The sequence below is a fragment of the Talpa europaea genome, assembly GCF_964194135.1.
Source record: "Talpa europaea genome assembly, chromosome: 1".
NCBI classification, from domain to species: domain Eukaryota; kingdom Metazoa; phylum Chordata; class Mammalia; order Eulipotyphla; family Talpidae; genus Talpa; species Talpa europaea.
In genome coordinates, this window is record NC_140073.1 from 151,571,392 (window position 1) to 151,582,388 (window position 10,997).

Below are 10,997 nucleotides of genomic sequence, written 5' to 3' on the forward strand. Positions count from 1 at the left end.
TAGAATACAAGGGCCCTTTCACAGCATCCCAGAGACCCTGGCACAATGCAAGCCAAAGGGCAGGTGCCTGGTGTTGCCTAGGGCAGCACAGAGCATGGGCAGAGAAGACCAAGACAAAAAGGGCCACAGGCCCTGAGGGCCCAACTCTGAGGCTGTGTACTCACAAAAGCAGGGTCAGCTTATGACAGTGGCAACTGCACAACTGACCATCCATGAGGTGAGGACAGGCTCCCTAAGGAGCCATATCACTGAGGTGGGTAGTTGATACCCAGTCTACCCCAACTTGGTCTGAGGCCAACACTACACCCAGTCTACCCCAACTTGGTCTGGGGCCAGTAGGAGAGCCACAGGGACACAAAGCCAGAGCAGTACCAACTGCTGTGGTGCTGTCTTAGGGCATCAGAACAGCAAGGCACATTGGGGGCCAGGCCCTATAGATATCCAAGGAGGAATGCAGGGAAGGAGCAAGCCCTGAGTCATTGGGGCACACAGCAGAGGCCAAGGACCCAGAACACATGGAGGCAGCAGCCCCACAGAGAACATGCACCCATCAGGGCAGCTGCATCCTCCCAGCCCCTATGGGGAGCAGCCACCAACATTGGTGTTGGCACAAGGTCTGACCCAGTAGTAGCTTCAGGCCTGAGGATCTCTACACATCCATTTGTGCCTGGGCTCTCCCTGTGGGTTACAGAGCTCCACATCGGAGAGCCCCCACGCACAGGAAAGCCTGGTGCAGGCCCCAGCGCTCACCATACCAGGTGGGGGGCTGGCCAGTTTATATTCTAGTTTTGAAACAAGGTTTCCAACACCACTCAGTGCGCCCCCCCTTCACCAGTTCCCAGGTGGGGGGTGCATTGCGGGTCCCAGACTAGCGTCTTGCACGAGGCGCAACTGCTTTCATCAGGTTATGAGAAGCCTGCGGGAGACTCACAGCCCTGCGGGGCAGCGCCCCAACTGCTCCAAGACAGATGCTTACTGCAGACTCCGCGGCCTCCCACGGTGGACAGCGGTTTCGCCACGGCTCTTGTTGCCCCGTTGGGGCGCCCCCTCCGCGCTGTTAGGCAGAGGCAGCACTTGCTGGAGGCCGCGCACGAAAGCCGGCCTCGCTTGAGCTGCGGGGCGGCGGTGCTACCGCGGGGTGCGGTACTTTGGGCGCCAGGACGAGCGCACGGGCTCGCGGAGACGCGGGGAGACGCAGAGGCGGGCAAGGAGACGCGCGGGGCTCCACCCCAGGGGAGGAACCACTGATACTCTGGAGGCAAAAAGCGCCGATTTGGGGCCAGAAAAACCTCGGCGCCCAGAGGCGGGGCGGAGCCGCAGGTCCCCGCGGGCCCCTGGAGCGGCGGCCCGGCCCTCGGACCCCCGGGCGACCCCTTCCTTTCCCGCCGCCCCGGGCGCGCCGGGGCCTCTGGTCGACCTCGGGCGCGGGGGGGGGGGGGGGGGGGGAGGGGCCGGGACCCCGCGGCGGGGCCGTCCAGCCTCGGCCATGCGGGCCCGGCTCCCCGCCGCGGCCCTCCCCGGGGGCGGCCCCGGCCTGACCCCGCCGGAGACCCGCGTCCTGCGGCCCCGGGGCCCCGGGATCCGGCTTCAGCCCACGCCGCCGGCCCCGGTTCGCGGCCCCCGACCCCGGCCTTTCCGCGGGCTTCGGCGCGAAGCTCGCAACTCGCGGGTCTCGCCCGGACCCCGCGACCGCCCCCGCCCCAGGTTCTCGGCCCGGCTCAGCCTTCCCGGCCCGGCTCAGCCTCCCTGGCCCCGGCCGCGGCTCCGGGTTCGCGACTCGGCCCCCCGGCCTGGCCCAGGCTCCGGCTCCAGACACCCCAGGCTCGCGGCTCGCGGCCCCTGCTCCAGCTCAGGCGCCGCTCCCCACCCGCGGCACTCGGCTCCCAGCCCGGCCCCGGGGGCACCGACCCCGCTTCATTCACGGCCCCGACCTCCGCGGCTCCTGCCGGAGACTTGCGGTGATCAGCGGCGGCACCTCCGGCCTCCGGGCACGGCGGCGGCAGGAGCGGGGCTGGACCCGGCCGTCCCCCACACTCCCTGGGCACCGCCGGGGCCCCCTCCCCCGGGCGGGACGCGGCAAAGGGGTCGATGGAGATGCAGCCCCGGGCGCGGGGCAGCCGCTGCCCCCCGGAACCCGGCCGCCAAGTGTGCGCCCCGCGCTGGGCAGCGTCCCGCGTGGCTGCAGGGGTTCCGGGCGGGCTGGGGTCCCGGGCTCCGGGTGGCCTGCGGGGGTCCCGGGCGGGCTGGGCTCCCCGGGCGCTCCAGGCTCGGGCGGGCTGGGCATCCGGGCGGGTGGGGGGGGTCCCGGCGGGCTGCGGGAGGAGGTGGGAGGCACCGACCCCGCGAGGAGCTGGTCGACCCGCGCAGCGCGCAGCTCCTACCCGCCCCGGCGAGCGCGCGGCGCGCCCCACCATAAACCTGCTCTCACAATCCCCGGGCGTCGGGCGCCGCGCGCACAGCCCACCCGCCCGGCCCAGCCCACCCGCGCGCCCCGGCCTCCTGGAACCGCGCGCCGGGCGCCGCCGCCAAATCCGCCCCCTTCGCGGGCGGGCGGGCGTGCGGCAGGCGCCGTCTACGCGGCAGTCAGGGCCGCGCGGCTCTGGCGGGTCCGGGCGGCCGCTCTCCCGGGGAGAAGCCGAGACCGGGCGGCCGAGGCGAGGCGGTGGGGTCGGCGCGCACCAGCAGGAGCCACGCCAGGACGCGGGACGCGACCCAATGGCTCCGGGCTTGGGAAGCGGGGGCGGAGGCGGCTGGGGTCACCCCACTGCCGGCTGAAATTGGGGAGCGGGTGTCCGGCACCCGCCTGGGGGCGCAGGGGTTGCCCCGAGGTCAGGCCTCCAGCTGAGCGGCCACCGGCGGTGGCCTCGGGTCCTCCTCTTGGGTTGCCTCGCCTGCGGGGGGTGGGAGGGCCTTCGCGTGCGCCTCTGGGCACAGGGCTGCCCTGCGCGCCCGCTGGCGTCTGCTCAGCTCGGTTCGGCTTGTCTGGGGATGCCAGGACCCTCCTCTGATGCGGAGCCTCGCGCCTCGCAGCTGCGCGCAGGGTCCTGGGGCGGCTCCTCTGGGCCCTCCCCGGGGGCTCAGGAGGACCTGATGCGCGCCAATGGCCAGGCGCAGGAAGAACCGGAACGCTGGCTTTCTGACTTGGAGGGCCCCCGGGCTACTAGTGCTGTGGATGCTCACCTGCATCCGTTCACCCAGGGCTCCTTCTTCCTGAGGACCCACTGTGTGCTGAAGCCCGGGTGACATCCAGAGTACAGGGGAGAGTCAGACCCCACAATTCCTGACCTGCTGGGCACCAGGGCCAGGCCAGGGCTTTCCCCACTTACTCTCTTCCCCGGATGTTTTCTGGGGACCTACTGTGTGCCATGGCCAGTGCCGGTGATGCCAGACCAGAAGCAAAAAGTCTGACAGCCCCTGGTTCCTTGGCTGAGCTGAGCTGAGCTGAGCTGAGGCCTCCCGGGTCTGGGCTCGCCTCCTCCAGCTGTACACCCGCAGATCCCTTGTACTTAACTAATTTTCTAAGAAATCATGTTCTTCAAACTTTTGGGGGCGGGGGTGGAACAAAAAAAACCTGAGTGTGGCTTGGACAGGGATATGAAGAGATTCACTCTGCTGGGAGGACGCTGCGGCTGCTGAGATGATTGAGCTTAGACGCGCAAGCAAAGTGTTACCAGTGAGGCAGGTCAGATCTTAGAATTTATTTCAAAATAATTTTGGAAACAGCCGTTTCCATGACCTGTTTCAAAAGCAGTCACCTATTATAGAGCTTAGTAAACGCTTGTTTTTCATGGTGTTTAAAATGTCAAAGGTGTTGGATTGGGGAACGCACCGCGCTTTATACTTCCCGGTATAATCGGAAAATCTCGTTTTTGAAACGCGGGGTTTCTGCGCAGACCTGCTGTGCTGGGCACAGGGCGGTTCCTCAGTGAGGGGCCGCCCGCGCGGGGCGCATTCAGGCCGATGAGCGAATATTCACAGGAACCCTCGTTACCGGAGACAGGGCAGAGGCAGCCCGGGGACCACAGCCAGTGGTGCCTGCGGGGGCCCTGGGAGGACTCTGGGGGGACTCGGTGCTTCTGGGGGGACTTAGTACCTGGTGGGGGCTCGGTGCCCGGGGAGGGGTGGCTGGTTATTTTTTTGCCTGCAGCAGTTGCCCACCACGGGCCGTGACTGGGGAGACGATGCTGGGGTCCTGCTGTGATGATGGCTCCGCGGGAGGCCGCGGCGGACCTGGGCCCAGTGGGCCACGCGCAGCGGGGCGCCCAGAAGGTGGCGCCTCCTGGAAGGGGAGGCCTTTGGTGTGCGGTGCCCCTGAGCCTGGAGGGTCGGGCCCCGCCCCCCCCACGCCTCCAGGGCTCCCCGACCCCGCGCTGTCTCCGCCCCCCAGCCCGCGGGGAGGCGCGGCCAGTCTCCCCGTCCGGGGTGGGGGTGGGGGTGGGGGTGGGGGAGGGGCCACAGCCCGTGAGTCCTGTTCCTGGCGGCTCCGCACAGTCCCGGTTCCGGACCTGCTGGGCAGAAAAGGGAAACCCGAGCTGGTGCCCTTTGTCCGGGGAGCAGCGGCTTCGTGGGGAGCTGGCGGAGCGGGGGACTCACGCAGAGCAGGGGAGCCAGGCCGGGGCGGGGCGCGGGGCCCGGGCCGGGGCGGGGCTGCGAGGGGCGCTGGGCTTGGCCGGGGCGGGGCGGCGAGGGGAGCGGGGCGCGGGGCTTGGCCGGGGCGGGGCGGCGCAGGGCAGCGGCGGCCACGCGGGCGAGGGTCAGATCGCGCAGGGGCTCGGGCGCTGCGGGCGCGGGCTGGGTGTGGGGGTGGGGGGGCTCGTGCTGGGGGCCCCGAGCCCTCGGGCTGCACCCCTCTCCTCCCGGGCAGGCGAGGGAAGGGGCCGGCGCGGGGGTCGCCCCGCCTCTGCTCCGCGAGGGAACAGACGCGCGCTTGGCGCAGCCGGCCCTCCCCGTCCGGGTCCCGCTCCGGGGGCTTTGGGCGGCCTCCCCAGGGCGCGGCGGCCAGGACGGGGCGCCGGGAGTTGCGGGGGGCCGCGGGGGAGGGGCCCCTCTGCCAAACTTTACTTGTGGACTTCAATGGCTGAGCCGCTGACCACGACCCCCCCCTTTCATCTCCCCTCGCCGGCGGCTCCCCCAGGCCGACAGGCCCCCAGCGCGCCCCTGTCCCCTCTCGGGCAGCGCGGGCCCCGGGACCGGGAGCCTCAGGAGGGGCGGAGGCGCTTCCCAGCCGAGCGCACCGGGTCCGGCAAGGAGAGCGGGGCGGGCGGGGCTGCTTCTCGGGCCCTGGACTCTCCGGCGGGGCGGGCGGGGGAAGGGCTGGACGCGGACTCGCTCTCTGCTCCTCGGGGCCCTGAGGGCGCCCCCGGGTCGGGCTCGCCTCCGTCCGGGCTGTTTTCACTGCCGCGGTTCCGGGTGGAGTTCCTCCCACCCCAGGCCCAGCAGCGGGAGGGCACAGCGGGTGCCCGGGGGTGAGCAGCTGGGGGGGGGGGAGCCCCACCTCACCGCAGTGTGACCGGAGGCGGGAGAGCAGGTGCCCCCGAGTATCAGGGTATCGCGGGCGGGGCCTCCTCGGCCGCTGACCCCAAGTGCTGCTCGGGGTCTGTGTCTTTGGGGAGCGTCTCCCCTTCTCCCTCTGTCGGGTGTTTGGCTGCAGAGTCCCGTCTCATGTAATCTCCCCCTGTCGGGGGCCCCTGAGGGCAGCGGGCTCGCCCTTAGCTTAAGCCGCCAAAGAAAGGGCTGGAGAAACAGCTGCTCCTGAGGCCACAGGGTTCTGCGCCCCGGAGGAGGTGTGGGAGGGCAGAGCGAAGCCACCAAGGCTGTCGCAGGCCTGGAGGACCCCCTGGCATCTGTGCCTTCATGCAAGGCCTCAGGGCCCCATCTCTCAAGGCCTCCCTGCACACTTCACCCTGCTCTGCTCCTCCCCGCTCCCCTCACTGCACCCTCAAGGCCCCCCTGTCCTGTCCCCAATGTCATGAACTGAAAGAGCAGCTGATTCACGGGCCCCACTTCCAAGTGGGGACCCTCCTATCTTTGGATGTCTCGGCTGGCGTGGCTCTTCTCCCCGACAGTGTAGACAACTCGCTGACTTTATGACTTTGGGGGCCTGGGGGCCATGGTGGAGATGATGGTGGGTACCGGAGGCTGCTGGTACCCGAAACAACCCTGACCCCTAGCACAGCATCGCCCTCCTCTCTGGGGGCTCTGCCCTGTACACCCCCCCAGGTGTGTCAACCACTGTTTCCTGCCCCCCCTTTCTTCTGGTGAAGTCCCAGTAGCTCTTTGAGTGCTCCCTGAGTCCAGAGCTGCCCCGTGTCTGATTCCAGATGCCGCCATGGTGGGAGCCTCTAGCAGGGACCCTCTGCTGGGAGTGGAGACCTTCCCGCAGGGGAGCTGCTCCCTTGGGCAGAAGCTGCACAGCCTCGGGGCAGCGAGTCTCATGCTGGGTAAGAGTGGGAAGGGGAACCGGGCCTGGAACCGGGTGCAGCGTCAGGTCACTGGAAGGGACACGGAGTGCCCCCCAAAGCAGGACGGCGGGAGAGCTGTACAATTGTTGTGATCTTTATAAAAACGTTTCCTAAGAGAAATGCCTTGTGCCTTCAGCCGGAGCCATTTCTCTTTTGCCTGAAAACGCACAGAATCGATCCTGGCACTTATTTTCTGTTGCAGGCTAACGAACAGCGCCCCTGATGCTGACGCAGCTCAGGGTGACCAGGAAGCTCGGGTAAGGGTAAGTGACACTCAGATGTGAGAGCTTTGATTATGACGCATACATGAAAAATGAATCCATGTTAATAAATACCATGATCGATGTTGTCATCGCCTCTGAAGATCATCTCATTCGTGGCTCCAGCACACAGGTATCTTCTCATGTTGAGAGAAATACTTTACCCCAAAACTGCAGTGAAATAAAATAAATTGCATACAGGTAGTGAGTCCCCCCGAAATGTTACTTTTTCCTATCATGGAACATTCATAAAATAGAGCATTTAAAAAAAAAAAAAACACTTGGTGTTATTTTTCTACAAAGACACACTAGATGTGTTTGGGGAAGATGAAGAAAGAATATTGCTGAGATAAAGCCTGTTTATCATGTTTTAGAGAACACGGCGTTAAATAAGGCCACTGTGGCGCTACCACAAAAGTTCACCTGAGTGTTTTAATGCCCCCAGCTCTCCTACTGCCTGTGGCATCTCCACTGAATGAACCAGGGTTTGAACTCCAGGAGAGACAGAAAGTGAAAGCCACAGTTGAACTATCAACTATGATCTTTGCCAGGACACTGGATTTATATTCACCTGTGACAGCTTGAGCTGGACACGGGGATTCCATTCTATTCTAGTCTTCTTTTTCTTTTTGTAAAGACAAGGAAGTAGTCACAGGGAGAGGCTTTCAGTTATACAAAATTTTGTTTTATGAAATATCCTGGCTCCATTCATTATTCTGTCCTGCTCCTCCTGTAGGTGTAGACAACTTTCAGGACTCTCGTATTTGGAAGCTGGAAGGGCACAGACTTTGAAGTAGTGTCTTGTTTTCACTGCTTTATTGTTCATTGAAGCTATATACAGCTGTGGATTAAACAGAATAAATGTCTAACTTTAAAAAAAAAAAGGGGGCAAAAGATGTTTATTTGGGTTTAAAAGCCAGCCGGAGCACAGGTTCAGGCTAGAAACCCAAACCCCCTCACTAAAAAAAATGAGGTGACCTTGACATTAACTCCCAATGCTGCTGCTCTGCCCTCCCCTGCGTGACTAGCAGGAGGCCATGTTTCATCCTCAAATGTTTTCCTGTAACCACATGGCATTCTTAACACTTTTTAAAAATTACTTTTCCCCTGCCAAGGAGCAAGGAGGTCATTTTACCAATGGAGCTTTCATCAGCTCCTGTTACTGGTCCTGATAATGACAGGGAGTTGTGTATATTATAGAAGAGTAGAATAAGATAGGATGAACAGTATCAAAAAGTACTCTTATGACTTAGCATGTTTCCTTCCTAGTTTTTTCCCCAATATTTGCAATTGTGAACTAGAATGCCTGTGCAGAAGGTGGGTAGTAGCTTGACAATTAGAAAATGAGCTTCCATTAAATACATCAGGGAATGTACAGTCACATCATATGATCTTCGTCCATAAGGAAGCCCCTATATGGCTGTCACTCATTTTTTTCTTTGCTCTTCACTACATATCCCAGGTCTGTACCACTGCATGTATCATTACAATGTGATTTTAATTTTGTGCGATGCTTAATATTTAAATTAATCATGTTGTTTCCGTCTCAGATGTCAGTCAACAGTATGAAGGCAAGACTAGCCCACATTTTGGATGCAGCTAGACTGTTTATCCTCACTGCTGTGTAACAGCCCACTCCACGCTGTTGTTTACATTGTGTTCTACTCACGTAAGGAGTAAGAAGAGGATGTTTCATCAATATTTTCTTTCTGTGGTGGAATGACATTATTGCTAGAATTCTCCACTTTCAAAATTTAATACTAAGTACTTCCCATACCATTAAAAACTTTCCAGTGTTATTGTATTTAGTTTTTACATTTAATTTTGTATATATTGGCGGTTTTTACTTAGATAGTTTCAAATCATCTTACTGTAAATAAAGTGTTAGTGAGCATTTTTACACATAAGGATTTTTTTATCTGAATTTGGAAAAATTTCTTTAGGTCACTTACAACAATAAAATTACTATTTCCATTGAAAATGTAAGTATTTTAGGGCCTCCCCAGGGGCGCAGCGGTTGAGCGCCGCGCTGTGGAGCTGCCCGCGGCCTCTGCAGCGCCGGTTCGATCCCCGCCGGCCTCGGAGCAGCCCGCAGGGCGGCGACCCCTCCCGTCTCCCCGCTGCGCCCCTCGGCAGTGTGCTGCTTCGTCAGTCAGCCCGCGCTGTCCCCGCTGTCTCTGGTGAATCCTCTCACCCTCCCGCGCATCTGGCCTGCGCCCCGGCTGTTATAAAACAAATAAATCTATAAAAAAAAAAAAAAAGGAAAATGCAAGCATTTAAATTTCATAGCTCTCCGCAGAGGGGTTGTGAACTTACTTCTCAAGAACAGCGAGGACAGATCTCCTCTCCTGCCGTCATTTCTCCTGTCCCGCTTTCCTGGTCAAGCTTCCCGCCGCGGCGCGCTCGCGCCGGCGAGGTCAGCCGCGCTCTCAGGCCTCGGGCAGATCCTTTAGCGGCCCTTTGCCATATCGCCCTTTAAGTGCGCCCGCGGCCGTCACGTCATCACGCTGAGACTCCCAGGATGCACCAGGCGGGACTTGATGCACCAGGGGCAAATTAAAGGAGCGAGACGAGCGAGTGTCGCCGCCTTGTGGACCGGGGTGGTATCGTGGGAAAATCGAGGTCCAAAACGCGAGTAGGACCGGAAGTGGGACCGGAAGTGGCTGCACCAAGAACGGCTCCTGGCGGCAAAATAAAGGGGCGAGACGAGCGAGTGTCGCCGCCTTGTGGACCGGGGTGGTATCATGGGAAAATCGAGGCCCGAAATGCGAGTGGGACCGGAAGTGGGACCGGAAGTGGCTGCACCAAGAGCGGCTCCCGGCGGCAAAATAAAGGGGCAAGACGAGCAAGTAACGCCGCCTTGTGGACCGGGGTGGTATCATGGGAAAATCGCAGCCCCAAACGCCAGCCAGACCGGAAGTGGCCGCCATGAGCCGCTCCTGGCGGTGTAATGAAGGTGCGGGTGGAGCGGGTGGCGCCGCCTTGTGGCCCGGAGGGACTATGAGGGGGAAACGCAGAATGAAGACGGCAGGGGATGGGGAAGGTAAAGCGCCAGGAGGGGTGAGAAAGGTGGAGAGGAAGGCGGGAAGCCGGGGGAGGGACGAGGTAGCGGGGCCAAGCAGGGAACAACGCGCGGGCCGGACTGTGACTAAGACGCAGAGACGTGTTTCAGGCAGTGGAAAGGGCTGCGAGGACCATGTGGAAAATAATGGGGAAGGGCGCCGCCTGGTGGCCACCAGTAGCGAGACAGCAAATCCCTGACCAGTGCCCAGCCGGGAGGAAAGGCCCTGGGGGCCGAGCTCGGGACCACGAGGGGCCTGCGGGGCAGAGCCAAGTGATGGCGGGGAGCAGCCATGACGGCCCGGGGAAGGGGCGGCCCGGCGCAGGGGCAGGGAGAGCGGTGGGCACGTGTGTCCAGAGCCTTGGAGAAGAAAACGGATAGACTAGAATGTTAGCAAGACTAGGAAATCTGTCCTCACTATTCCTGAGAAATAAGTTCACGACCCCTCTGTAGGGAACTTTGAATGCAAAATACTTGAGATTTTAATGGAAATAGTAATTTTAGTTTTGGAAATGACCTAAGGAAATGTTTTAAAATTCAGATAAAAATCTTTATGTGTGAAAATGTTCACCAACACTTTATTTACAGTAACATGATTTGAAACTATCTAAATAAAACCCCCAGTTTATACAAAATTAAATGTAAAGACTGGACAGATACAGTAACAGATACTGAATAGTTTTTAATGCTGTGGAGAGTACTTACAGTGCAGTGTTAAATGATGAAATAGAATATAAAATTTTAGCGATGATGTCAGCATCCTCTCCTTAACCCTCATGTGTGAGTAGACTACAATGTAAACCACAATTGTACATCGAGTGGAATATTATACAGCAGTGAAAATAAAAGCCTCAAGCTGCATCCAAAATGTGGACTAGTCTTGCCTTCATACTGTTGAGTGACATTCAAGACAGAAACAGAACAGGATTTAATTTATTTAAATATTAAATACCAGACAAAATTAAACTCACGTTTTAATGATACATGCAGTGATACATACCTAGGATATGTAGTGAAGAACAAAGAAAAAAAATTAGTGACAGCCTTACAGGGGCTTCCTTATGGACAAAGATCATGACATAATCTGACTTTACATTTCTTGACCTATTTAAAGGAAGCTCATTTTATAATTCTCAAGCTACTATCCACCTTCTACACAGGCATTCTATTTCACAATTGCTAATATTGGGGAAAAAACTAGGAAGGAAACATGCT